Here is a 27,349-nt window from a genome sequence, read left to right as displayed (position 1 = left end):
CAAACAGTTCACTGTGGGGCTCTTTCTCCCATCATTTAGTTTATCAAACCAACCAACCAAGCAACCTAACCAGACACAGACCTCCTTCCTGACTCCTATAGAGTAAGTTAAGCATCCCGGGTCCTAACTTCATTAGCTTGGACAGGGTCCAGCCAATACTTGGATTACTCTGTGCTGAGCAGGCCACCCTTGAGCCAGCAGCTCTCTAACAGAGTTCTGCGCATGCTCCCCCACCTCACCCACCCCCACTACCCCACATACCACCTGCATGGAGTATTACTGGCTTTTATCCAGGTCTTTGCTTCAAGGTCAGCTCTTCAGAGACCCACCCAAAACAGCTGCCCCCCACCATGTATCTCTCTGGCCTCTCCCTTGCCTTGGCCCGGAAGGTCTTGCTCCTGCTGCCTCCACAGGGCCTGGAGCAGAGCGTGACCCACAGCAGATTTTCGGTTATAACAATAAAACCCTCTCATGCACACTTTCACTCTCCATGGTTTGTTATCCCTGGTTAACCATGGTCCAAAAATATTAATAGTATCTGTCCAAATTCAGGAGTCAGAGACTATGTGTGCATAATTTTTATTATAGTATATTGTTATATTATTTACTATAAATCTCATACTGAGAATTTAATTTACAAATTAAACTCTATCATTTATGGAAAAAAAAAAAAAAAAGCATATGCAGTAGCACTACCTCTGATTTCAGAATGAAACCCCTGCCGATAAAGAAGCATTTGTGTATTTAATCAATGGGCGCCTGTGCTAGGACAGATAGATATACCTGAAATACTACAGCAAGGCATCAACCCACTCCCATCAAAAGGCATACATGAGATTATTCTTATCAGCTTTATCCATCAGAGTCACAATCTAGAAACCACCCAAATGCTCAGACAAAAGGACAGAAAGTAAGAACACCATCAATCAGTGCCACACTACAATGACAGCTCTGCAACTCCCAGGACAACAACGCACATGCATCTTACACACGTCACGCTCAACAACAGCAGCCACTAACGAGAGGACATGCTTGGCGAATCCACTTACACCAGGTTCAAAACCAGGCATGACGAAGTCAGGGCTGTGACTCTGGGGAGAGCGTGCAGTCCCTGGCTGTAGTCTTTAAGGGCCCTCTGAGGGTCTAGCCAAGTTCTTTTTCTTCACCTGGATGTAGGTTACCAAGGGAAGCTCATTTTTTTTTGTGAAAATCTATCAAGTTGTACCATGGCAATTTCTGTACTTCTGCATATTCTGTTTCAACAAAGTTTCATTACAAAGAAAACATATCCACAGTCACCATGAGATTCCTTCCTCCTTACAAAGGGTAGCTACAGTCTGACAGGATTGGCATCTGACATGGAGTGTCCTCTCGCTGAGTAGGAGGCAGCACCTGCTCCTTCATGCAGGACCATTCAGGTAGCTGTCCAGGTAAGTTTCAACGCAAAAATGACTGAATCTGAAACCCACAGGATACCTGTCTGGCTGCTACAATCCTTCTTCCCCCATCAGCCCCAGAAAGGCAAACCTGGATCCTAATAAATCCTAGTGGCCTTAAACAGAAACAGGTGGTAGGAATGCTGTTCCTGCTGGATGCTGTTGCAACACCTGCACAGGCATCTGAGCCCAACTCTGCACGTGGCCCAGTGACCCAACACCCTGGGTCACACCAGATGGAAAAAACAACCCTCAACAGTCACCTGATACTTCTTTTCAATAATTTCCTCTTTCCAAATTGTTTCATGAAAATTGATGCTCAATGAGAAACCCTTCTTTCAGGCAGGAAAGTAAAAACAATCAACAATAATGGCCTCAGTGCCAGCTCTGTGACATATAGGGTAAAGCCTCCACCTGCAGTGCCAACATCCCATGTGGGCGCCAGTTCGAGTCCCGGCTGCTCCACTTCCAATCCCGCTCTCTTCTACGGCCTGGGAAAGCAGTGGAAGATGGCCCATGTTCTTGGGCCCCTGCATCCACGTGGGAAGACCAGGAGGAAGCTCCTGGCTTCAGATCGGTGCAGCTCTGGCCATCGCAGCCAATTGAGTGAACCAGCAGATGAAAGACCTCTCTCTCTGCCTCTCCTTTTCTCTCTGTATAACTCTGACTTTCAAATAAATAAATAAATCTTTTAAAAAAAAAAGTTAATGGCCTATCAGCTCAGTCCAAAGCTTAAGACCTGAGACAGTTCAATAGCCCCAGGCCAACCACGACCTAAAGGACATTCCCAGAACAGAATCACAAGAGGCCCGACTGGTCCCCAGGACAACTATAAAGAGGCAATCAAGGCAACAACAGGTTCGCATGTTCTTTGGCATCAACAGGCCCAAATAACTGCCTTAATGTCAACCTGAAAACTCAACTTCAGCCTTGACTTACCCAGCATACCTATGCATGTACATTCATAGGCTCATACACACATCCCTACCGCAAACTCTAGTTAATCTTCCTCTTTTTTTTTTTTTTTTTTTTTTTTTTTTTTTTTTTTGACAGGCAGAGTGGACAGTGAGAGAGAGAGAGACAGAGAGAAAGGTCTTCCTTCCTCTATTTTAAATTAAATAGGAGTCAAGGCTTGAGGAATAGTATGAAGGTAGAGTAACTGACTTTTCATCAACCACACTCATGGCCTTCAAGTAGCTTCATACAGAACCCTTCTCCCTCCTCAACACTGGAGAAGTCTTCCAGGGATGGAATAGGAATAGGAATAGCCATGACCGACCAACCAATCTCTGTGATGACCATCAACATGCCCAGCTTGGAACAAGAAATTACAAGCACACAAGGAAGCAAGTCGCCAAGTTACAGAAATTCCAGACTTGCTTTTTCTAAGGCCCACTTCAAGGGATCAGCGAGGGGGAGAGGGGTCATTCCCCCCTTCAGCACGGGAAGAAGATGGAACTAGGTCCCAGCACAAGACCAAGCTTTGTCCGGATTCACCATGGCCATGCGAGCCCTGGCTCCAACCACTGAGATGCCAGTGCAACCACAGAGGAGCTGCTCTGGGAGCTGTCGGCCAGTAAAGGCTCCATTGTGAACTCCTATGAGAATTTCCAAATCCCAAGAAAGGGAAGCCAAGGCCCACACCTGCTGGTGAGTGACAACTGACCAACAGGCCACCATCATTTAAGAAACCCTGCTGCAGCTGAACTGTGTATCCCCCTAGAATCCACATGGAAGCTCTGAGCCCAGTGTGATGGCACTGAGACATGAGCTCTCTGCCAGGCAATCAGGTTAAGAGAAGGTCCTCATGGCAGGATTGGTGCTCGTAACTCCTGCTCACACCTACCCCCTTCTGCCTTCCTCTGCTGCATGAGGACACAGGAGGAGACCACTGTCCATAAGCCAGGAAGAGAGCCCTCACCAGAAGCCCACCACGCCAGCACTGGCAAACTCAGGCGTCCAGTCTCCAGAACTGGGAGCAAGGTCATTTCTGTCGTTCCAGCCTTGCAGTCCACACTATATTGCTGCCACAGCCCCTCCTACCTCAGGTTCCCATCCTCCAGCTTGGTGCTCTGAGGCCAGGGTGTCAAGGAACCCTCACAGCCTCATTCCTGCTAGAGGGCAGCAGGAGGGGGCAGAGCTGGGCAGTAGGATACTTGTGATGGTAAGCCGCAGGGAACCAAGTCGGCCACCAAACCTTTGTGTCTGTCGCCTCTGGAAGCCACTGCCTATGTGATAAGCCCGTGTTCCCATCCCTGACATGGGGGATCTAAAATTAGCTCAAGAGAGTCTACTCAGCTCTTTGTCTCCAACAGGGCCCTGGTAAGTGTCACTACCCCCGTTGGCAGTAACTCATCTTGGGAGTGCTATAAATACCGCCTCAGCCTACCCGATGTGAAGTATGAATACCAGGAATGGTTTCAGGGTTTCCAGGCACTGGCTATGTGACAGGGGTGTCAAATTCAAAGTCTCCTGCACAACATGCTGATCTAGATCACACATGCATCCCTCGGGCCCAGCCACGCTTTGAAACCATGGGCAGGACCTCGTACAGCAGAGTACACTGCCCTCCATGTGCAGCTGTCCCCTGGTCCAACATCCACAAGCCGTGTCCCGTCTTCCACCCAATGGCTGGCAAGAATGACTCCAAGGTCTCGTTAACTCTGACTTACAAATAAATAAACCTTTAAAAAGGGGTGGGGGGGGGCAGGGAGCGCCAAGGTTATACTGTAACAGAGAAAGCTACCGCCTACAACACCAGCATCCCATATAGGTGCCGGTTTGTGTCTCAGCTGCCCCACTTCTGATTGAGTTCCCTGCTTATGGCCCGGGAAAGCAGTAGAAGATGGTCCAAGTGCTTGGGCCCCTGCACCCATGTGGGAGACCTGGAAGAAATGGCTGACTTTGAATCAGCCCAGCTCTGGCAGTTGCAGCCCTCTGTGGAGTGGGCCAACAGGTAGAAGATCGCTCTTTCAAATAAATAAATAAATCTTTAAAAAATGACGCTAAGGGACACAAGTTTGAGACCACAGAAGAAGATAAAAGAGGTTTATGTCTTCTTAGTTGCATCTGACTCTGAGCTTCTGAGGACTGAAGCCCTAAAACAAAAGGCTGAGAAGCAGCAGGTGCTCCTTGGAGGACCCAAGGTTGTCAGCTGTCCCCACTGTGACGTGCAGTCAATAGGTTCTGAAGAGATGTTTATGGCACCAACTTCTAGGGATCACAACCACACAACCCTGACTGCTAGGGACTAAGTCAGCTGCGCTTGCCTAGATCAAGGAGCCAGGCAGCCTTCCAACACCTGCGGAGAGGTTAGGCCCAGCACAGTGAACAGGTGGAGGGGAGGAGAGGGGAGAAGGGCTTGAGAACAGAACCCTGGAAGATGGAGACAAGAGGGACCTCAGAGGAGCACCGGGGAGACGGCCAGAGGTACAAGGCAGCAGGTGCTAAGAGGATGATAAACTTGAACCTTGAAGGGCAGCCATGGAGGCAGCTCCTGGGAGCGGCTGTGAGCTAGCTGCCGAGGGGCGGCTGAGGCCTTTCCGAGCAGTGCTCCATGGTGCAGCGGTCACTGCCCAAGTGGAGCGGCAGCAACCAGAAGCACAGGTTACTCTAACAGTTTGCCAACAGACACCTCACAGCAGACACCAGGCCAGTGGCGAGAAAGGACAATCGCACCACTGCCCACAGACGCTGCAGGCCCAGACTTTCTGCAACCTCTGCGCTCCGACTTTCTCCCCACTGTGCCTTCCCACCCTTGTGCCCACTAACTGTGTCTCCCATCCACTCTCGACATCTTCCGGACCGACCTGCAGGCTCAGCTGAAGCTGCACCTTCGTGAACCCCTCCCTGCTGGACACCCCTTTCCTGATCTGCACAGAGCTCTGTTTGTGTCTTCCCATCTAATCACAAACTCCGGCCACAGCAAGGTCTGTATTTCCTTCAGTAGGTGCCGTAATCCTTTGCCCAGGGCACATTCACAAAAAGAGCAGTAAATTGAATAACATGTTTTGTTGGTTTTTTTTTTTTTTTTTTTAAGATTTATTTATTTGAAAGGCAGAGTTACAGAGAGAGACAGAGACAGAGAAAGGTCTTCCATCTGCTGATTCACTCCCAAAATGGTTGCAACAGCCAGAGCTGGGCTGATCCAAAGCCAGGAGCTTCTTCCAGGTCTCCCACACCGGTGCAGGGGCCCAAGCACTTGGGCGATCTTCTACTGCTTTCTCAGGCCATAGCAGAGAGCTGGATCGCAAGTGGAGCAGCCAGGACTCGAACCAGTGCCCATACGGGATGCCAACACTGCAGGCAGTGGCTTTACCCACTATGCCATAATGCCGGCCATAACATGGTTTTCTTTGAAGACAGTTACTTTACTTTTTCCCTCTCCTTTGCTCAAATTCCTTCTCCTCAGTAACAGAGCTAACTGCCCTCACCGCCACCCCAATGTCAAGTTCTTGCCCAGCGTATTTGATTCTGTCAGCCCCCAGGGGGAACAGAAGGGAAGCTGGATCTGCACAGAGCAACTTGGGGGCAGAGAAGTGGCAATGCCAGTGTCAGTCTTGTCTTTCTCTGCACCACCTCCTCCCAGGGTCAGAGGCAGGCAGAGCCTTGGGCAGAATGTTCTGGAAGCCATCTCGAAGACATTTATCCCAAGGAGCTCTGCACTTCCTAAGCTACCCCAGTCACACCTCCTCTGAAGGGCTGAGGAAGGAAACAAGCCTTCCAGGGTCACAAACTGAGTAGCCAGACCCCTGGCCAGAGCACCAGCAGCCCTGCCAGAAACAGGCCCCAAAGTAGCCTTCTTCCCAGCTCTGTGCACAAGACGCCTGCACAGTGAACCTGACCTCCCTGGTATGGGGGACAAATAGCTGAAGCTCACTCTGGGAGTCCCAAGGGCCCCGGGGCCTCCCTTCCTGCCTTTTCCACGCTGCTCTGTAAACTGACACCAGTGGAAAGGGAACATCCGGAGGATAGAGTTGAGTCACTAAGTATTGCACAGCTCCCTCAGAGGAAGAGAACGGCCAAAACGAGCCACAAATTGCTAGGACTTCAAAACCCCAGAATAAAGTGTGTCTGCCTCTGCGCTGAAGGGAGCACCACGTGCACCCGTCTCCTTCTGAGCGACAGAGGCTCCAGACGCAGGGAGCCTACCCACGCTCTCCCTCAGGCTGCAGCGAGGGGCATCCGGGGGTGGGGCTGGCCCTGGGCAAACAGCACCAGATACGGAGTTCTCCACCTCCCCACTGGCAGCCACAGGAGGGCTCACACCGTCTGCATATCCTAAGAACTATCATTTTCTGTCCTCCAAAACACTGAGCAAAAAGTACACGAGCCGCGGGAACCGAGATCCAAGGCGGGGGGGGGGGGGGGGGGTACATGCCAAAGAGTCACAGCAGTCTGACTCACTGGGCACAGGCACTGGGCATCCGCTCCATCTTTGTTGGATTCTCACACGGGAGGCTGACTCAAAGCACCACTGAAAAAATAAATCCGAGGACAGTGGACGGTTGAACAGGAAGGGATAAGAGGGAAACTCAGAGTCAAGTTTCAATTATTCTCACTACATCTAAATCGCCTCCCCACAGCTGGCTCAGTCAGTCACCAACATAAGCCACAGCCGGGAGCAGACCCACGACAGCTCTGGGAACTGCTCCCAGCCTGCCTCGCTGGGTCCCCACTGGCAGCCAGATACCTCAGCATCCACGCGGGAATAAAGGACCTTTCCCAAGACTCACATTTTCAACACCTGCCACATACGCAGCCTCACCATCAGGTACTAACCAATAACACTTGTAAGACCCAAGCTCTTAACATTCTACCAAAAATTAAGCTTACAATGCCAAATCACCCCCTTCTCTGTGCCATCCAATTTACTCATTTTTTGCAATCTTTTATTTTTACTTTTAAATTTTTATTGATTTTCAATTGTATTTGAAAGGTAGAAAGACAGCTCTTCCATCTGTTGGTTCACTCCCCAAATGCCCAAAATAGCCAGTTTTGGGCTAGGCAGCTCAATCCAGGTCTCCCACAGAGACAAGGACCCAGCTACTTCAGCCATCAGCTTCCACCCAGGTTGCGTATTTACAAGAAGCTGGAATCAGAGGCAAAGTCAGGACTCAAGGCAGGCACTCTGTCAAGGGATGAGGGCATCCCAGGCACTTTATAGTAACTGCCAAAATCCTCTGGCCAAGCCCAGGGCCTGCCTTTTACTGACAAACTACCTCATTTTTGTGCTTACCATCGGATCACCCAGATTGAGCAAGTAAAGCCTCAAGACACCCAGCTAAATTTGGATTTCAAATAAACCTTAGATAGTCAGTCAGTCTGAGCACATCCGATACAGCATTTGGGACACGCACAGTAAAACATCAGTCACTGTTTATAAGACTGCAGTTCAACCGTATTTTATAGGGCAATCCTAGGTCACGATCATTCCAGAGAGAACACCAGAGCTTCACACAGATAGAAGGAAATCTGGAAAGCTCCCAGCTATTGGCTGGTTCATTCCACAGGGAGGAATAACTAACACAGCCCACTGGCCTCGCCTTCCTGGGCAACAACCAGGATGTGCAGAAGGGAGGAAGAAGCCACAGGAAACCAGAGTCCATTCATCTCTACTTGACTCAGTGGGCTAACTTCAAATACGAGTACGGAGAAATGTCAACTTAAAAACACAAGCCCAACACCAAAGGACAAAGAATGCAAAACAGTGCTTCAAAACATATGGGGGTAAATGGAACTAAAAGCTAAGTTTATTCAGGTGCAAAAAAAAATGTGGAAATTCATTTATCGTCTTTCATAATATACATTTTCCATGAACCATCTACAGAACCCTCATATGCACAGATTTCAAGTTATTTTGCACCAAAACCAGTACCTTTTAATGCAGTTTTGGGAGTGCTGCATACAATGCCACTTACACGAGGTAGCTAGAGTTGTGAGAATCAGAGATAGAAAGGAGAATGTGCTTGCCAGGGTCTGGCGCACAGAGGGAATATGGAGTCAGTGTTGAACAGTGCAGCTTCAGGGTGGGACGAAGCACTCTGTAGACAGACCATAGCAACGGCTGTATTACAATGCCAGCAATGTCAGTCTTCTTAATGCTACTGAACTGAACACTCAAATGATCCAATGGTTAATTTTACATTATGCATATTTTACTGTAATTTGTTTTTAAACAAGCTAATTCCTTCTCATTTCCAGCTTGTCTAGGGAGGAGGTTGGCAATTCGGTGAACTTTCTGTACGGCCAGCTGGTTCCCACCCATTGGGCCCCAGCGTGTCCTATGGAAGCAGCCTCACAGCCCTCAGTGTGTTTTAGGAGCTGAGCATCATCCTAGGCAGAGCTGCAGCAAGCCCTGGCATTCCAGGAACAGAACGCACGAGAATCAATAAAGCTCATCGGCACAGGCCCCAGGGAGGTGTGTGGGCTGGTGAAACCCAGGCATCTGAAGAAGGTTCCCCGGCCTTGGCAGCAGACCACTCCTTTATCCCAAGAACATCACACACACAGACACACATGCTGGGTGCCCCAGAGTAGGTGCTACAACAAACGTGATCTTTGATCTAAACTATGATCTAAAACACAGGGTCACCTGCGTTGAAAGGTGTTAGACTTAAAACCAGACCTGGGACTGCAGATGTGGCTCTGACGTTCATCAGCAGAACCACACCTCCTGACAGAGCCAAGGGCTAGGAAGCACTCTTGCCTTCTTGAAGCCCAGGAATCTCTGTGAAGGTCCCGAGGTCAGCTGGAAACAGCAAAGAGCCCCCTCCCCACAGCCCTGGGTAGCTGCAGGAAAGGTAAGCAGGGCCATGTAGACAACTCCTCTTAGGAACGCAGTCTCCTCAGTGGCCCTTTCTTGCCTGCCCCACACTGACCCACCACACTGATAAATGCTCCCAACATCAGGCCCTAGACTCAGGGGTAGTCAGCAACTTCAGGGACCAGCTCTCGGACACCTTGGACCTCAAAATCACACAGGTGAATCCTAGTCCCCTTCCTGAGTTCTGCCCTGGGTACACAGAGGAACTCAGCAACCTTCAGGTTCAGCAAGAATCTCAGGCAATTGTAAATGCAGGGATCCTTAGACCATACATTCAAACCATAAAATAAGAGGCTGGCATTGTGGCACAGTGGGTTAAGCTGCTGCAGGTGACGTTGGCATCCCATATCAGCACCAGTTCAAGTCCCGGCTTCTCCATTTCTGATCCAGCTCCCTGCAAATGTGCATGGGAAGGCACCAGGAGATGGCTCAAGTGCTTGGGCCCCTGCCACCTATATGGTAGAGTCAGATCGAATTCCAGGCTCCTGGCTTCTGCCTGACCCAGCCCTAGCTCATTCAGGCAATTAGGGAGTTAAACAGCAGATGGAAGATCTCTGTCTCTCAACAATCCAACATGGGAAGTGAGATACACAGCAGATCCATAGAATGGCAGATGTCCTAAACAGCACTCTGGCCTCAGAATCAGCCCTTAAGGCATGTGGATCCGGCTGAAATGCCCATGAGAGTATTTCAGGCATGGAAAGCCAAGACACTCTGGGGGGAAAAAAAAAAACTAAATGAAAGATCTCCGCGAGTGAGATCCCAGTGGAAAGAACGGGTCATCAAAGAAGGAGGTACCTTTCTCTGAAGGGAGGAGAGAACTTCCACTTTGACCATGGCCTTGTCTAAATATGATCAGAGTCGGTGAACTCAGGGGGCTTCCATAGCCTTGGCAGCTCATGACAAGAGCCTAGGGTGATTACTGATGCCATAAACAAGAGTGCCAATTTGTTAAGTCAACAACAGGAGTTACTGTGCACTTACTCCTCATGTAGGATCTTTGTCCTTAATGTGCTGTACATTGAGATTTAATGCTACAACTAGTACTCAAACAGTATTTTTCACTTTATGTTTCTGTGTGGGAGCAAACTGTTGAAATCTTTACTTAATGTATGCTAAACTGATCTTCTGTATATAAAGAGAATCGAAAATGAATCATGATGTGAATGGAAGGGGAGAGGGAGTGGGAAAGGGGAGGGTTGCGGGTGGGAGGGATGTTATGGGGGGGGGAAGCCAGTGTAATCCATAAGCTGTACTTTGGAAATTTATATTCATTAAATAAAAGTTAAAAAAAAAAAAGATCTCTGTCTCTCCTTCTAACTCTCCCTTTAAAATAAATATATACATCTTCTTTTTTAAAAGAACGTAAAATAAGGGTATCGGGGTGGGCATTTAGCCTCGCTGTTAAGATGCCAGGTAAGGTGCCCTCATCTCTTATTGGACTCCTGGCTCCTTCCTAATGCAGTCCCTGGTAGATAGTAAATGATGGCCCAAGTAACTAAGTGCCTGCCACCCCAGTGGGAGACCCAGGGTGTATGCCCCACTCCTGCCTTTGAACCCAGTCACTGGGGGCACTTTAGGAGTTAAATAAATATTTTAAAGTAATAAGCCATGGTGAGCATGATCTGAGATTTTTTAAAAAATTTGAAGACTATTTAATGTCGTGGGGGAAGGCTCACAGATGTTAGGTGAAAGTTTCTATCCTGTAAGGGCAAATCTATGCAGAGCTTGTGTTCATATGTAAACTCCACCTGTGCCCAAGTTAACTTAAGAATAAGTCTTAGAGGCTCGTGTGGTGGCACAGTAGCTTAAGTCACCACATGCAACACCAGCTTGGCAGAGTGCCAGTTTGAATCCGGCTGCTCACTTCCAATCTAGCTCCCTGCTAATGCGTCTCAGAAAGTAGTAGAAGACAGCCCAAGTACTTGGGTCCCTGCCACCCATGTGAAGACCAGGATGGAGATCCCAGCTCTTGACTTCAGCCTGGCCAGCCCTGGCTGTTGTGGCCATTCGGGGAATGAACCAGCAGATAGAAGATGTGTGTCTTTTCCCAACCTGTTGCTCTGCCTTTCAAATAAATAATAAAACCTTAAATAAATCTTCTATGAGCATGGTGATTGTACTAAGCCATCAGTTTATGGATCCGTCTCCTGGCTCAGCCTCCCTGGCCATGTTCTAGAGACCTTCAGTCTCCTGCCTCCACCCCAGGATGACATTGAGGAGGTGGGGTAGAGAAGAACCTCTCAGGCAAGGGTTCTGTTCTAAATCTTAGCCCAAGAGTGAGAACTCCAGGACCCCAAAGACCCTGTGAGAAACCGGCCTGTGAGGCAGAGATGCTGCAGGACACCATGGAAAACAACCCAAGAAAGGGAAGCTGGAGTTTGGGTACACAGGTGCCTGGAGGAAGCCAAGCCTTGCAGGTTTGTGAACACGAGTGACAGCAGCACTCAACTCAGCCATGCAGCACTGCTCCAGCAGGAACCCAAGCCCTTTCCCAACCAGGACAGGGAGGCAAGAGGGTGGTTAGCAAAAACAAAGATGGCAAACACAGAACCTCACACCTTTGTGCAACATGGCTGCTTCCCCGCCTTCTCTATATGTAGTGTTCGCCAAGGTTCTGTTTGTTTTTGATGTGCTTTTGTTTGGCTAGTTTCCTGATTTTGTTTATTGACATGCAGTAGTTGTAGATATTTGTGGGCCACAATGTGATGTTTGGATCCATGCATTCATTGGGAATGTGGCACTTGAGGGGCAGTGGCTCTGGACAATGGCACAGTCCTGATATAGAAGGTGTTACACAGAGATTTCTAGTTTCCTGCTTTCTGCCAACCTCGCTTCTTTCTGGGCTATCAGGAATCTACTCCAGCACCAAGGCTCTTGGCAGCAGAGAGAGAAAGGGGAAGAAAGCACTCCAGCATTAGGACCAGACTCTGATAATGGCCACCTCCCAAATCAAAAAATGCAAGCCAGGCATCCTGTGTTCCCAGGCCCACTCAGGGCAAGTCGACTGTACCAGGCAGCCCTCCACCTGTCACCCACCACTGCCTGTAGGCCCCTCCTCACAGGGCTCACTGTTCCTCCAAGGCTACTACTGCTAAGTTAAGCCCCTGCCTTTTAGGTCTTGAAAATTAATGCTTTCTGACAGTATTTTTCCCACTGCCAAAGATTTAATACCAAGCTTTCACTATTTCATATTAGAATCAGTTATCATTTTCACTCTACATCAAAAGCTAATTTCCCCTAAAACTGCAGAGCTGAGACAACACCAAGGAGTAAGAAGTCAGCTGCCTGGCAAAATTCTGGAAATAATTCCCTCTCTCTGAAGAGTCCCCCAAGACAAAGAAAAGCAAAGACACTGGAAGAGAAGTCTCCATCTTCGTCATCTGGCAACAGGATCAGTGACTTCTTTTAATTTTTATTTTATTACTTAAAAGGCAGACAGGGCAGACATGAGCCAACAAAACAGAGATCTTCCATCAACCAGTTCATTCCCCCAAATATCTACAACTACCAGGACTAGACCAGACTGAAGCCAGGAGTCTGTAACACCATCTGGATCTCCTATGTAGGTGGCAGGAACCCAAGTAGCTGAGCCATCACTGCTGCCTTCCAGTGTGCATATTATCAGGAAGCTGGAATAAGGAGTAGGGCCAGGACTCAAACCCAGGCACTCCAATATGTGGTGGGGGCATCCCAAGAACATTTTTTTATAAGATTTATTTTATTTATTTGAAAGACAGAGTTATAGAGAGAAGTAGAACCAGAGAGAGAGGTCTTCCATCCACTGGTTCACTCCCCAGATGGCTGCAATAGCCAGAGCTGCGCCAATCCGAAGCCAGGAGCCAGGAGCTTTCTCTGGGTCTCCCACACAGGTGCAGAGGCCCAAGCACTTGGGCCATCTTCTACTGCTATCCCAGGCCACAGCAGAGAGCTGGATTGGAAGAGGAGCAGCCAGGACTAGAACTGGCACCCATATGGGATGCCGGCGCTTCAGACCAGGACTTTAACCCATTGTGCCACAGCGCCGGCTCCCCAAGAACCATTTTAACCATTCCACCAAGTGCCTGCCCCACATCAGTTGCGCTTCAACATTGTAAACTAGGTCAGTCAGTCCTTAGGATTCTGGGCTTCAAAAGTACCTTCTAATATCAGATTTGGGATAACAAACTCAAAACACCATCTGAATTAGTATTCCTAATACCTGGAGTTTATTTCTAATATTTTCCATCAAATAGCTATGCCCTCCTAACAAAAAGCAAACTCAGCATTTCTGTGATTAAAAATAAGCTGTACCATAGGACTGCAACGTAAACATCTTTGTCCCCCACGGACTTCACGTTTTGTAGCCCTTCATCAGAAGTCATCAAGCCGTCATCTCCCCATGAGGAATAAAGCCACGTAGGTTTTACAAAAGAAATGGGAAGAGCAAGCACAAGAGGATGAACCGAGCACAGAGGCGAGGGGCACAGCCTGTCCACAACTCTTGCCTCCTGGGATCACTCTAACATGACCACACATTCCTAGAACAACATTTGCAAATGAGTGACTCAATTCGTTACCTGCTACCAAATGCTATACGGCCTTGGGAGGTACTCATTTGAAAGACGCTGTATGGAATTAGGTTCCTGACAACTGAGAACTCTATTACTGTTCGATGCTGTGGCCTGGAGTCTCCAGCACAGCAGTCTCCCAAGCCTTCCCCAGGGCATCCCTGGATCCAAAGGCGTCAGTGAAATCTAGGTCAGGCAGGTCCGTGACGCTCATGGGGCAGCGAGAGTCAGGCTGGTTCCACTCGAAGTTCACCTCCTAAGTCCATGACCTTAGGGCTTGTTGGACATACAGATTCCTGGGCCCCATTCTGAAGGCCACTAATTCCAAGGCAGCCAGCCCTGGAGCCAACTTACCGCTGCTCCATCCTGGCCCACTCAGAGCAGTAGCCAAATTCTATTTTTGTGCCATGAGCCACTCAGAGAAGCAGGTCACAGCGTGTAAGGCTAGACATGAGCTTGCTGCGACTGCAGCAAAAAGAGAAAAGTGGGTGGGCATTAGGCACAGTGTTTCAGTCATCCCAGGCATCCACACCCTGGACCAGAGCACCTGGACTGAAGTCCCAGCTCTGCTCTCCATTCCAGCTTCCTGCTCATATGCACATGGGAAGCAACAAATGATGGCTCAAGTCCCTGGGTCCCTGCTGTCCATGTGGGAGATCCAAACCAAGTTCCTGGCTCCTGGATTCAGCCTAGCATAGACCCAACTGCTGGGAGTAAAAAAAGCAGAAAAACAAGCTCTCTTCCTGCCAAATAAAAGCTTTTTAAAAAAATACAAAAAGGAAGTTTATAACTATAAAGCTGTATAGTTCTGCATATATTTCTACAGACCTACTTCTAAGGGTATGGTTTAAAAACTTGCCATGGGACCTCAAAACCCATTAAGCTGGGTGGTAAAAATGCCATCTTAAGTGTTAAAGTGACCATATTAAGTGTTACTTAAGTGTAAAGGGATCATATAAACAAGATCAAATGTTTGGTAATAATAATAGAATTAAAAAGGAGAGACTGTTCCAACATGGGAAGCAATCCACACAGTAGACTCATAGAATGACAATTGCTTTAAACAGCATTCTGACCTCAGAATCGGACCTTAAGGCATTCTGGTCTGGCTGAAAAGCCCATGAGAGCATTTCAGGCATAGAAAGCCAAGACCCTGTGGCAAAAAAAATCCTACATGAAGGATCTCTGTGAGAAAGACCTCAGTGGAAAGAAGTGGCCATCAAAGAGGAGGTACTTTTCTCTGAAGGGAGGAGAGAACTTCCACTTTGCTTATGGCCTCGTCTAAATACTGATGGAGATTGTGGATTCAAAAGGCTTCCATAGCCTTGGCAGCTCTTGTCAAGAGCCTCGGGAGATCAATGATGTCATACATAAGAGTGTTAATTGTTAAATTAACAACAGGAGTCACTGTGCACTTACTTGCCATGCAGCACTTCTGTCCTCAATAGGTTATATTATGAGAGTTAACTGTAAAACTTGTTCTCAAACAGTTGTGTGTGTGTGTATGTTTGTGTGTGTGTGTGCAAATCACTGAAATCTTTACTTAGTATAGAGTTAGTCTTCTGTGTACAAAGTTAATTGAAAATGAATCTTAATGGAGAATGGGACTAGGAATGAGAGAGGGAGGAGCAGGTAGGTTGGGAGTAGGAGTGGGTGGACAGGTGTGGTGGGAAGAATCACTATAGTCCTAAAGTTGTACTTATGAAATTTGTACTCATTAAATAAAAGATTTCTTTGGGAAAAATAAAAATTAAAAAAATAAAATACAAAGACACATGACCAAGGGGGCAGGGAGTTCAGTGCTTCCTATATTCTCAGCAGAGTTGGAACTTGAGACATTACTTCTGTCCAAGGAGCTCTTCTAAGAAGGAAGACTAAGGGTGAGAGGCTTCAAAGACAGTGACCGCGGTCCCCTTGCCTCATTCCATCTGTGCCCTTGTGTTGGCATCTCAGCCACAAGCTGTTTCCAGATCTCCCTTCCCATCCTCAGCAACCATGTACATCTATGCCAGCATTCAGGGTTCAGCTGGAATCCCAGCACCTCCCATGGCCATCTAATCCAAGTTGAAACCACCTCCTCCTACCTTTCATCCCAACACACTTATCATTAATGGCAACTTTCCAAGTGGCATCCATTCACCTGGGGAATAGTCCCTGGTTAAATCACTGGTGATCAAGTCAAACTTTGGCCTCTGTCCTTCCCTCTGTCTTTCAGTCTAGTAGAACTGAACTCTCAAACCACAGAACTGATGCTGTCACAAGACAGTGTCAGAATAGAGCTAAATTAGCAAATACCCAGCTGGCATCTGCTGGAGAATATTCTGGAGAATTGCATACTACGTTAGGCAAAACCCAACACACATTTGACTGGGAAGTATGGAGTAATCAAGAGAACAAGGAAAAAAAAAAAAGATGTTTTCCAACTTCAGCTTGCCTCAGTTTTCTATTTACCTGTTTTCTGGGTGCTATCTTTGAGAATATAAAATTCACACAAGGCCCTGGAGGGATCCTGAAGCTGTAACATCATAGCTTCATGGGATCCACCCCTGTCTGGACTGGACCCACCACCTGACACCTCACTAGCCCAGTGGAGCACAAAGCAGCAAACATTGATCCCAGAGCATGAACATGACATAGGCAAGAAGTAAGGAAAGCACTTGGTAAGTAGGCCATCTATTATCCACCAAAGTGACCATATCCAGGACCTGGCTTTGCTTCCATGGGCTACTTTCCAATGATACAAATAGCCTTGCCTTATAGACTGTTTCCTCCAGAACAGAATTTGCTGTCACAGTCATTCACCTGTGCTTTTGACATCTGCTGAGCGCCACATGGGAAAGATACAAAAATGGCTGAAATGGCCTCAAGGAAGTTAACTTCGGCAGGGTTAAGACAAGGACACCTGGCTCACATGCAGCTAGCATGACAGCTCCATTTTAGAAATGAGGTATCAATCCCCAGTAGAAGCACAATGGTCAATAACTCCTGCTATGACGACCCAGGAAGCCATAGCCAAGGGCAAGACAGGGATGGGAATAGAAGAGAATAGAGACAGAAAGAGGTTGCCATGGAAATCAGTGCTCACCAGAGCAGAGGAGGGCAGCCAGTACTGTCCTCTCAGTCCCTAGGCACAAAGCTACCTGGCGATTCTTAAGATTGGGGTCTACTCTAGAAGAAGTGCTCTCTGTCATTGACTATTTACTGATCTGTATGCAGGACCGTGCACTGGCCATGCTCACCATGCACCTCAACCAAATCAAACACACACTATACATTTAGGCAAGGAGAGGGGAAGTTATGCAAGAATTATGGACAATTTCAATCTCAAATTGAAATACAAAGAGTTTCTAAAGGCAAGGTACGGGGCAAAGCATTGTGGTACAAAGGGTTAAGCCACAGCTTTGAATCCATATCAGAGTACCTGGGATCGAGTTCTGCCTCTGCTTTCAATCCACTTATCTGCTAACGCACCTGTAAGGCAGCAGATGATAACAAAAGTATTTGAGTTTCTGAAACCCAGGAGCGATACCCCCCATGAGTTCTAGCTTCCTGCCTTTGGCCTGGACCAGCCTTGTCTGTTAACAGGTATTCAGAGAGTGAACCAGAAGAAAGAAGTGCTCACATGCTCTTTCTCTTTCCCCTGTCCTCTGTTATTCTTTCAAATAAAGAAATAAATAAATCTTAAAAAAAAGGCAAAGTATACTATGAATCTTTCAATTCAGCATTACATACTAAAATCTAAGTTACTGTCTTGTCTGTTTTCTGTAGCTACAACAGAGTATCATAAACTGGGTAAATTATTTAAAAATATACATTTATTTGATTCACAATTCAAGAGCACGGTGCCGGCATCTTGGCGAGGTCCTTCAAGTTGTTTCATAACTTGGCAGAAGGGCGAGCAAAAAACTTCAAGACAGAGATAAAGAGGGGCTCAAACGCATCTTCTAACAAGCCCACTCCTTCTGTCACAACATTAATCTCTTCATAAGGTCGGAGCCCTCAGGGCTTCCCTCACCTCCTAGTATGACCCACCTCCCAACACAGCTTCCTGGAGGATTAAGTTTTCAAACCATGAACTTTGGGGGAACCTATTCAAATCATGGCAGCTAGAACTACATCTGAGAAGTGGAAAGAATAGGAAGGCCCATGAGGGTGGCAAGACAGGCAAGCACAGCACAGGGTCTGGAAATATTTTGGGCTCTTTAAGAACATCTTTCGAGGCCGGCGCTGTGGTGTAGCTGGTAAAGCCAGCACTGGTTCGAGTCCCGGCTGCTCCACTTCCAATCCAGTTCTCTGCTATGGCCTGGGAAAGCAGTGGAGGATGGCCCAAGTCCTTGGCCCCTGCACCCATGTGGGAAGACCTGGAGGAAGCTCCTGGCTTCTGGCTTCAGACTGGCACAGCTCTAACCATTGCAGTCATCTGGGAAGCAAACCAGCATATGGGAAGACCTCTCTCCCTCTCTGCCTCTCCTTCTCTCTCTGTGTAACTCTGACTTTCAAATAAGTAAATAACATCTTAAAAAAAAAATCTGTCAGGGCTGGCACTGTGGCATAGTGGGTAAATCCCCCGCCTGCAGTGCCTGCATCCCATATGGGCGCTGGTTTGAGTCCAGGCTACTCCACTTCTGATCCAGCTCTCTGCTGTGGCCTGGGAAAGCAGTAGAAGAAGGTCCAGGTCCTTGGGCCCCTGCACCCACATGGGAGACCTGGAGGAAGCTCCTGGCTCTTGGCTTCGGATCAGCGCAGCTCTGGCCATTGTGGCCAATTGGTGAGTGAACCAGAGGATGGAAGACCTCTCTCTCTCTCTCTGCCTCTCCTTCTCAATCTGTGTAACTCTGACTTTCAAATAAATAAATAAATCTTTAAAAAAAAAATCTGCCAAGTGAGTAAATATGATTGTTGGCAGAACCAGTGAATGAGGACCGAGTTATTCTGCCCATGACTAAAATCCACTCGGTGCCCCTGCAGACCTGCTTGGCACAGTGTCAAGAGTTCCTGTCCAAGCACAGGCAGTTCCTAGCCCTGGAATAACTTTGACCCTGGTTAACCCAGAGATGGCTGAGACAGAGACAACAAACACCTTGCTGCCACTCGCAATATCTATGGCTATCCAAAAATCAACTTTTGAAATTACAAGTTCAATGGAATCAAGGCCAAAAAAAAAAAAAAAAAAAAAATCTCAGTGTAATGGGACGATGCATGCCCAAAAGGGAAAAGTCCAACCCTTGCCAGAGGCTTTTACTATCAGAGCGACACTGACTCTGGCCATTCACCAGAAAAACATTCTCACTTCGGGGCTTCCAGAGGCCAGTGACATGCTGACCCAAGCCATGAAAACAGAGTCAGACAGGTCAAATGTTGTGCATCCCAGGATCATCCTGGGTCCAGATGACAGGAAGGTTTTATTACACATCGCAACCCCAATCCATTAGCAGTGGTTGCTTCTCCTAGAACAGGTGGGAAAGTGTCACAATCATCTCGTAATGTCTGCCATGGAAGCAAGGCACAAGGTAAGGGGCTATGCATTTCTTAAAAGTGTTCCTAATCGGGGCCAGCACTGTGGTGCAGCAGGCTAAGCCACGGTCTGCAGTGCCAGCATCCCCTGTGGGCGCTGGTTTGAGTCCTGGCTGCTCCACTTCTAATTCAGCTCTCTGCTAATGTACCTGTGAAAGCAGTGGAGGATGGCCCACATCTTTGGGCCCTGCATCCATATGGGAGACCCGGATGGAGCTCCTGGCTTCGGCCTGCCCCAGTCCTGGTCATTGTAGGCATTTGGTGAGTGAACCAGCAGGTGGAAAATTGGAAGATCTCTCCATCTCTCCTTCCCTAACTCTGCCATTCAAACAAATAAATTACTTTTAAAAAGTGCTCCTAATCTATTCATGTTGTATAATTACATTATGTATGCCTATACAAGTACCTATATTTAAACCATACATATATATATATATACACACACACACACCATAATTATATTCTTAAAGAAAAGCTGTATTACGAACTACGACATCTAAATCACAGCCATATTGTTAAAACATAAGTACAAAAGAAAAAGAAAGTTTAGAGTAGGAGGCCTGACTTCAATCTGAGTTCAGCATGTGTTCACACAGCTGTTGCTAGGAAGACCCAACTGTGTGAGGCTGGCCAGCCCGAGGACCCTTCTAGCCCTGGTCCTCAGGGTCACCCGAGTACCTGCCCCGACTCAGGAGGATCACACACAGGGGAAGCTGGCAGGGCAAGGAGGACTGCCCCTGCCGAGTCAATCCCTCGTCAATGCACTGCCCGGGGAACCCGGGTCATCTCTATAGCCTTATGGTCATCTTCAGGCTCAGACGTGAAGATGGCAAATGGCAGCCCCAACTCCCAACTCTCTCTCTCTCTCTTTTTTTTTTTTTTTTTTTTTTTTTTTTGACAGGCAGAGTGCACAGTGAGAGAGAGAGAAACAGAGAGAAAGGTCTTCCTTTTCCTTTGGTTCACCCCCCAATGGCCGCTGTGGCCCGCGCACTGCAGCCAGTGCACCGGGCTGATCCCAAGCCACTGTGCTGATCTGAAGCCAGGAGCCAGGTGCTTCTCCTGGTCTCCCATGGGGTGCAGGGCCCAAGCACTTGGGCCATCCTCCACTGCACTCTCGGGCCACAGCAGAGAGCTGGCCTGGAAGAGGGGCAACCGGGACAGAATCCGGTGCCCCAACTGGGACTAAAACCCCAGGCCGGCGCCGCGGCTGAATAGGCTAATCCTCCGCCTGCGGCGCCGGCCCTCAACTTCCTCTCTTGCACCCACTACCCTGTTGGCAATACAGGGCTTGTCAGTTACATACCAAACTGTCTGGGGCAAACAATAAATGCTCCGAATGCCCAAAAGCGGGCAGACCACCAACTCTTTCGTGTCTAACAAAACGACCCGTGTTTAGACCAACCCTGTAGCGCATCAAGCTGCACTCCCACTGACAGAGGGGAATGAGGCCGAATGGAATTTGGATAGGAAAAAGGGCCTTTCCCACAGACTTGGGTTTCCAGACAAGGTTGTTTTCAGCTTGCAAGGACACGCATATTTCCACAGGGAAAAGCGTCATCATCTCCACTTAAATATCTTGCCAAATGTGCACAAAGCAGGAAGATGGTCTGTTTGCTCCCCAGCGCCCCTGTTTTCCGTGAAATAACCACTACTAGATTAGGTCATGTCGTGCATGCTTTCTAGCACAGCGAACCACGGCTCACCGCCAGACGGCCTGGAAGCAAGCTTGACTCCCTGACCGAGCCAGGCTCGTAATGGTCCTCTGAACGCTGTCTGGCCCTGAGCTCATCCCACTACATCCTCTCTAATGGTTGCCTTCTCCGATGAGCTGTCGGGACCAGGGCGCGTCAGCTTCCACCAAGGCGGGGGTGGCAAACGGGATGGACTACAGATGTCTGATGCTCCTCCTACACCCAAAAGCCTGCAGATCAATGCACTGCACTGCCAGTTAGAGCATAAATGATTCATACCTGTGTTAATCAATACATTCTTACAGACACTGCTATTAACGCTCATCGTTTCAAGTGGAAGCTATAGCTGGTGGACACACTCACACACACATACCATGGGACTTATTCAAAGTAAACTTTTACAGAGAAAAAAAAATGAATCTGACCCAAAACAGATATAAGTATCCTTAGTCCAGGGCAAGGATTAGAAACACATGTCAGGAAAGAGATGGCTCCACATGTCCCCAAAACACCAGCACTGTGACCATGACACTTGCCCAAATCTACGCATACCAGGAGATGACTGGGGCAGGGCGGAAGACAGCATCTTTCTTTAATTACCATTCCACGTCACAAAAGGCCAACAGGAAGCAACGTGGCAGTAACGTCCACAGTGCTGCAGCAGACATCACCAGCCTACCACTCAGGTGGACGTGGCCTCAGCATCTCCCTCACCGCATCCTCTCGGCAGCCACTGCCCATCACCAGGGTGTGAAGCTGAAGCTGAAGATGAAGCACATCCGTGTCCCTGCGCAACTGCTCACATTCTTGTTGGTGAATGAACTCATCAGCAAGTATCCCTACACCAGGCAGCCTGTGTACCAGCACGAGAGATGCTCTTCAAGAAGCCCTTGCTGGTACTACTCCTAAAGCAGCCTATGATCAATACGAGATGAAACAGAGCTGTGCACAGAACAAAGGCCTGAGTGATAAAAGTCCACTGAACAAATGCATTGGGGATTTCAGTGAAATGTTATCAGACAATGTCTGTAAAAGACAAAGCATGGAATCAAAGAATCATGGAGCAAACAAGCAGACTCATAACACAGCCTCAGAGATGCACCTCCAACAACCTGACTCCTCCAAGTCCTGTGCATTCCACTCCTGGGCTTGCTCCAGCCACACTAGCCTTTATTAGTTTTTCAAACACAACAAGCTCCTGCCCACCCTCAGGCAGCTTCCTCCTGAGGGACACCCTGTCACCCACTCCCACGAGCCTGGCCAACTCCCTCTCAGGTGACAGGCTGAGACTCACCGCCTCCAGGAAGTCACCCCTGTACCAGGGCTGGGGAACATCAGGCCCACAGGCCTCAAACCATGTGGTCTGGCCCTGCCAAGGCAGCCAAAGGTGAGACCTGAAGTGCAACAGATCTGCAGCAGGCTAACTGTTAAGCTGGTCATTTTGTATGGCCTGTAAATGATGCTTTATCCAAATGGCCCTTGGCAGAAAAAAGGTCCCCCACCTCTACACCTTCCAGCCGCCCTAGCCTGGACCAGGGCACAGTCCCTGGCTAAGCTTTCCAGGACATCTGAATGGAGGACAGAGGGACCCTGGTCCCCATAATCCCAATGCACAGTTCAACGCCTGGAACCTAGAGGAAAGACTCAAGCGACTAACAGAAGCCTGAATAAATAACACAGATGACTTAATTATAATGCAAGTAGATTTGTGATGCAAAGAAAGCTGGAATTCAGAAGAAAGTGTGTCTGTAAACTAAGTGTGAAATAATTAGGGCCTGAGAAACATCTGGACATAATGGATAAGGCTGACAAAAATAACATCACAAAATCTAGAATTCATAAAAGCAAAGATTAAATCTCACCACATAAAAAATTTAAAATCTGCAGTGAAAAAGGCATTGTAGCAGGTTAAGCTATCACCTACAATGCTGGCATCCTACATGGGCGCTGGTTCTAGTCCCAGCTGCTCTACTTCTGATCCAGCTCCCTGCTAATGCCCCTAGGAAAGCAATGGAAGATGCCCCATGGCTTAGGCTCCTGCACCCACTTGGGAGACCTTAAGAAGCTCCGGCTTTGGCCTGGCTCAGCCTTGGCCATTGTGGTCATTTGGAGAATGAACCAAGAAATGAAAGATCTCTCTCTGTGTGTCTCTGTCCCTCCCTCTCTCTGTGTAATTCTGCCTTTCAAATAAATAAGTATTAAAAAGATGAAGGGGAGGGGAGGGGAGGGGAGGGGAGGGGAGGGGGAGTAAGGGGAGAGGGGAGGGGAAGGGGAAGGAAATATCCCTTATACCAGAACAGGTCCCTTGCATACAAAGTTCATTTTGATGGGAAGATACTGGATGACACCCTTTACTCAAAGCAGAAAATACCACCTACTCTAGGAGTAGACCCAAAGCAAGTACCAACATATCACAGTCCATGAAATTCTAACACCAAGACTAAAGGTCATGCCCAAGGATCTACACTGGTGACTGTCATCTGGTACATGGATGGGTCCTCTGGTCTCAGCAGGCCCTGTTACATTTTTAAAACTTTCAGGAATTTGTTTTTCCAGAGCACAGGGACAGATGCATACAGAAAGCCATCCCAGCCAAGGAGTCTCAACAAAGATGCAGGAAGATATGATCAAGCAAAACACCTCTGACTTCTGTGCTGGGCCATCCCCCGGGTCCAGTGGTCAGCAATAGCTACAGGTGATGGCCTGTGAACAAATGACCCAAGCCAGGGCCTCAGCAGACTGTACTTTTCTTCCTAGAAAACACCACTGTCCCTTTTTGAAGTTGAAGCTCGGGTGGAGACACCCGCCTTGTCACCCAGGAGTACACACCTCCCAGTCTGCCCCTGAGGCTCCGTGCCTCTGCCCACACAAGCATCTGCAGAGAAGCCAAGCGATGAAGCCTGTGGTCTGTTTTTGAGAAACTGTGTCAAACACATCTGCCCGAGTTCTTCCAAATGCCTGCCTGGCAGGGCTTTCCCCTTGGCTCGTAGGGAAAATAGAGCACGGAGTCTTCTCTTGCCCCTGCCCGTCATGGGAAAGATTTTCTGGAGTCAGCAAGTTTCATAAGAAGCACAAAGTCTATAAATATGAATTCTAGGGCATAAACCAAAGGACTTTAAATTAGGCATGGCCAAGAACCGTTTTCAAATCCAAGCATGTAAGTGAGCTGAACAACGCCTGCTGAATTGCCAAGAACACAGTCAAGGCTCAGTAAAATACCGCCTACAGTTTCTTGACCTCTAAGAATCTAAACCTCAAAACGTTTAAAAGTGAAATTAAATTTTAAGAAGCATGTGACACACTCTGACATGCTTCTGCTTGCTTTCAAAGAGCTTCGACACACATTATCTCAAGACAGCACTCTGAGTACTTCTAGCCCAAGCCAAGTGTGGCTGAATCCTGGGGCCTGACACGACTGCTCGTCAACGTAGAGATGCCAATGAATGAATGCATGAGTGTAAAATCCAAGTTTCCTGGAAACACACAAGACAGGCAGAGATCAATACTTCCTTCCAATTTTTATACAGGATGCTTGGATTACAATATTCACTCACAGTCGATCCTAGCTCCCCTGTCACACCAAGTCATTGCTACCATTGGAAGGTGTCCTTCCAAAGTTCCTGTGATAGAAACTGGGTCCCCAGTGGAACAATGTTTAAAAGTGTTCAGGTCGGGGCCGGCACTGTGGCACAGCGGGTTAAATACCCAGCCAGCAGTGCTAGCATCATATATGGATGCCAGTTCGAGTCCTGGCTGTTCCACTTCCAATCCAGCTCTCTGCTATGGCCGGGGAAAGCAGAAGAGGATGGCTCAAGTCTTTGGGCCCCTGCACCCATGTGGGAGACCAGGAAGACGCTCCTGGTTCCTGGCTTTGGATCGGCTTAGCTCCAATAGTTGTGGCCATTTGGGGAGTGAGCCTGTGGTTTGAAGACCTCTCTCTCTGTCTCTCTCTCTCTCTGTAACTATCTTTCAAATAAATAAAATAAATCTTTAAAAAAAATTTAAAAAGTGTTTGGGTCAAAAGTTCTCTGCCTTCATGCATGGATTGATGCTGATATTAAAAAAAAAAAAAAAAAAAAGCTGGCAGGACTGGGTTCACACCTTTTCCTTTCTGTCACCTGAGGACCCATCAGAAAGGTTCTTACCAGATGTGCTCACCTTGATCTCAGACTTCCCACACTCCGGAAAACTAAGAGTATTTTTGTTATTATTATTGACTTCAGGCAGATAGAGACAGAAAGCTCCCATCCACTAGCTCACTCTCCAAACGCCCACAACTGCCAGGACTGGGGCAAGGGGAAGCCAGAAGCTGGGAATTCAATCCAGGTCACCCACATGGATGGCAGGGACTCAACTACTTGAGCCATCACCCGACGCCTCCTAGGGTCTGTATCAGCAGAAAGCTGTAATCAGGAGCCAGAGCCACTAATTAACCCAGATGCTCTGATGAGGAGTGTAGGTGTCCTACTCCGGGGTCATCACCATCAGGCCAAACGTGTACCCCAAGTTTTTATTCTTGAGAAACTGCCCAGATACTCCTTCACAGCAGCACATGATGGACCAAGACAGACATTTTCTCTTCAAGTGGAGGATGACAGTGTTGATTCTAATTATTTTCCAGAGACTTCCTCTATTGAAAAATCTAATAAAGACACTTGCAGAAAAGCAAAGCAGAAAGATTTAACACAACACACATACAGTGACCCGGCAGCTGTGACAAGATGAGGCCTGCTATATTCCAAATCACCAGTCAATCTGTTACTTGCATACTGGATCTAAAAGAGCAACAAGTCTGTGTACCCCATGCCCCCTGGCCCAAGACCTGGACCAGTTCACCCATTTAGCATACCTTTCCCTGACATTCTGTTCAAAGGAGATGAAAACCAGAAAATATTAACACCAGTTGAGCAAGAGCACAGAACTAAATACACCTAAGTTTCTGGTCTTGCATTTTTATAAACTTTTCATTTATTTTTATTTATCTGAGAAACAGCTGATGGAATTTTCCCTTTCTTCCCTCAAAACTTTATTCCAAATGGGGAAAGCTAAAGAAAGCCACACAAACCCATATTTTCTGAGCACTGAAGATTCCTTCAGTATCTAAACAAACTACCAAACTCAAAGAAGCTACTTGTCAATGTCTGGGTTCAAATCCCCAGGACCTGTGGTCCTTCCTGGCACAAACCTTAAAAACCCCACAAGCAACACAAGCCCATTCACAGTTATGCAACTTCACAGACGTTATTCCTGTGTCCTGGGGCCACGACATGCAGTTGACTGCCTAATTATTTAATTAGCTAGTTTCATGTTTAATATGTCAACAGTGTACAAAGTACATCCACAAATATGTAGAGAATGTTGGGCCCAAAGTAGGTGTTTATCTCCAAGGTTGTGCTGTTCTGATCCCATCTGTTCTGAGGTTGGGGACGCATTGTAGGGCAAAGTTTAAAATGCCATTTGTGATACCAGCATCCCATATTGGAGTATCAGTTTGAATCCTGACTGTTCTGCTTCCAATCCAGCTCCCTGTTAATGCACCTGGGAAGGCAGTGGAAGACGGCCCAAGTGCTTGAGCCCTGCCACTCATGTGGGAGACCAGGATGGAGTTCCCGAATCCTAGCTTCAGCCTGGCCTAGCCCCAGCTGTTGAGGCCATGTTAGGAGTGAATCAGGCAATAGAAGGTCTCTCTATGTCTTTCAAATAAATAAAACTTAAAAGAAAACTAACGTTATTGGCTGGCGCCACGGCTCACTAGGCTAATCCTCCACCTTGCGGCGCCGGCACACCGGGTTCTAGTCCCGGTCGGGGCACCGGATTCTGTCCCGGTTGCCCCTCTTCCAGGCCAGCTCTCTGCTGTGGCCAGGGAGTGCAGTGGAGGATGGCCCAAGTCCTTGGGCCCTGCACCCTATGGGAGACCAGGAGAAGCACCTGGCTCCTGCCATCGGATCAGCGCGGTGCGCCGGCTGCAGCGCACCGGACGCGGCGGCCATTGGAAGGTGAACCAACGGCAAAGGAAGACCTTTCTGTCTCTCTCTCTCACTGTCCACTCTGCCTGTGAAAGGGAAGGGAAGGGAAGGGAAGGGGAGGGGAGGGGAGGGGAGGGGAGGGGAGGGGAGGGGAGGGGAGGGAAGGAAGAAAGAAAACTAACGTTACTGAGCAAGGTCTTTTCCCATTTTGCTCATATTTTAACAGATTCACATACTGCATTGTGATGTTTCAGTCAACAGTGGATCACATACACAACAGCAGTCCCCTCGATGGTATCGCCCAGGACCAGCACTGTGGCACAGCAGGGTAAGCCACCACCTACAACACCAGCATCCCAGATCAGAG

General features: G+C 48.1%; 1 protein-coding gene across 24 annotated transcripts in view; it reads right to left on the bottom strand.

The window, feature by feature from the left end:
* Nucleotides 1-27,349, bottom strand: part of TLN2 (talin 2) — a 480,480-nt gene that overhangs the window by 405,450 nt on the left and 47,681 nt on the right. The window contains exon 2 of one of the 24 annotated variants that reach the window (XM_070054324.1): nucleotides 17,233-17,282. The exons of the other annotated variants lie outside the window; for them this stretch is intronic. The gene's annotated coding sequence lies outside the window, so the exon portion shown is untranslated. The remainder of the gene's footprint in view (nucleotides 1-17,232; nucleotides 17,283-27,349) is intronic. 24 annotated transcript variants of the gene reach the window in all.

This window comes from Oryctolagus cuniculus, chromosome 12, assembly GCF_964237555.1.
Source record: "Oryctolagus cuniculus chromosome 12, mOryCun1.1, whole genome shotgun sequence".
NCBI lineage: Eukaryota > Metazoa > Chordata > Mammalia > Lagomorpha > Leporidae > Oryctolagus > Oryctolagus cuniculus.
The sequence above is the reverse complement of the archived record's forward strand: the minus strand, read 5'-3'. Positions and strand labels throughout refer to the sequence as shown.